The sequence below is a fragment of the Vulpes vulpes genome, chromosome X (assembly GCF_048418805.1).
Source record: "Vulpes vulpes isolate BD-2025 chromosome X, VulVul3, whole genome shotgun sequence".
NCBI classification, from domain to species: domain Eukaryota; kingdom Metazoa; phylum Chordata; class Mammalia; order Carnivora; family Canidae; genus Vulpes; species Vulpes vulpes.
In genome coordinates this window covers 88009492-88011741 of record NC_132796.1, presented here as the reverse complement: position 1 = coordinate 88011741, position 2250 = coordinate 88009492, and positions in this window count along the sequence as shown.

Below are 2250 nucleotides of genomic sequence, written 5' to 3'. Positions count from 1 at the left end.
GAGGTTCTAAGTTGGCCATGACCTCATGGAGAACAATACCAGCCAAAAGCAGGAAACTGGGCTAGATGATTTCTTCAGGCCTCTTCTGGCTCTGTGATATATGACTCTAGAACCATGTGGTTGCAGCATCTGGATTTTCTCCCTTGTTTTACCTTTTGGATTTCCAAATCTACAATTGTATTTCGCTGATGGGAGAAGAGTCAGGTAGCCACGGAAGTGGGTAGGGGAGAGGAGCTAGCTGGGCAAGCCGTGTTGACAGCCAGGCGCCCCTGAGTTTGTAGTCACTTAGGAAGAGGGCTCCAAAGATGGAAGAGGGCTAAGTCTCTGGGGGTTTAGAATTAGAAAGAATACACTAGAACACAGGAATTAAGGCCTGCCACTCTCCTCCCTGGAGCTCACAAAGAGAAAGCAACTCATGGAAGGCCACAAAGCAAGGAAGGAGGGAGGCCAGGCCTGGAATCCAGGCTGTCTGACCCCACAGTGTCCTCAGTCAACAGCGGGTAGCAATAGCACCTGCCTCAGGACTAACCCAGACTGTGCTGAGCACAGTGCCCTGCCTGTAGTGCACCCTCAATAAATGGGGGCTGCTAGTGCTGCTGTTTTGCTGTCATTATTATTGGAAGCTCCCCCGCAGGGTACCCACGAGCTAAGCCGCTGTCCTGGGTCCGCGCCACTGCATGATGGGTGACTCATAGTAGTATTTAAAGGTGTGGCCTCTGGAATCAGACTGCCCGGATTTTCACTGGGAGGACCATAGGCAAGTCACATAACCAACCCTGTGCAGTTCATTTACCCAGAATATGGGAATAGAGATGTACTCTGTAGATTATAGTGAGGCTCGAATGAGAACCTAATGCTTAAAAAGCAAAACAAAACACCCTAGTAAAGAGCCTGGCATGCAGTGAACATTTAATGGATATTAGCTGGGCCTGTGGATGCCCCAGAGTGTAAGAACATGACTCCTGCTTGCTTAATACATGACCGCTGTTTGGGTTTGGGCATAAACAGCCTCCCTGATCAGGATGGAGGACCAAACCCAGTGACTATGAGAAGAGAACGCATGAAGCTCTGCCCAGGAGGTGAAATGTAGCAACTTCAGTCGTCACAGTTAGCCACTTCCAAGTGAACTCATCCCTGTAGAGGGCCTAAAGAGAGGGCTTGATGCCACTTGTGGGCACAATGTTCCCCCGTCATGGCTGGTCCTTGTAGGGCTTATAGGAGGAGCACGTGGCCCTGAGAATGTAGCTGTATGCTGGGAGTGGCAATAGGTAGCCTGATGGGCCAAAGGGGCAGTGATCTCCCTTGCCCCCATGACTCTGCTGAATATTCCTTTAATGTACCTCTAAAATGGAAGAGAAACAAGATTTTGAGAGCAAAACTGGACTTTGCGTGAGTGGGTTATTTCAGGACTTAATTTGTTGCACTTTGTGGCATCCAGAAATGGTTAATATGAACTCGCTGGAAGCTAGGCAGCGCTCTGCAGTGGAGTTTGGAGCCAGCACTTCAGTAGATGGAAGAGAAGGTTTTTTCAGGGCTTTTAAAGGCAATAATTATATTTGCTAATACATGTGTATAAAGGTGGGCTGTAAACATGGATGGCTGGTCAATCCAAGTATAGGTTGGAATGGGAAAGTCAATCACAGAAAACCAGAAAGTAGGGGGAAAAGGGGGCTCAGAGATCCAGAGACAGGGCTCCTTGGGGCCTGTACCCTTCTTCCTTGACCAGGGCATGCCTCTACATTGGGCTGAACGTGGACAAATACAGTTGGGAAATTCCTGCATTACTTGGAAGAAGCCAACATGGGGAGTATTGACACCGGTCCTTCCCCATCCCACCTCAGCCCCTCCTGGGAGTGATGAAATCATCAGAGAGAGGAAGGAAAAGTTGGAAGTATCTGGTAGCCTGTGGGTCTAGGGCATTTGTTCTTTCCTTTTCTTGCTCTGATCTCATTTTGAGACTGGGCGCTCCTTCCAGAGTGGCATCTTTGGCCCCAGAGAACTCATAGGAGCTGTGCCAGGGTGGATCCCAGAAAAGCAGCAGAAAGTGTTGGTTTTGACTTTGCTCAAGGCCAGGAAGACAACTGCAAATGAGACCTTCTTTTTAGATGACCCAATGCAGTTCTCCAGAGAGGGTTATGCAGGCATTCTGGGGAGGACTGCCTGGGAGGGAAGACTGTGCCTTTGGCCAGGGTGCACTCTATCTCCTGACCGCCAGAGAGTGGCAGACTGGGCACACAACTCCGAAAGAGC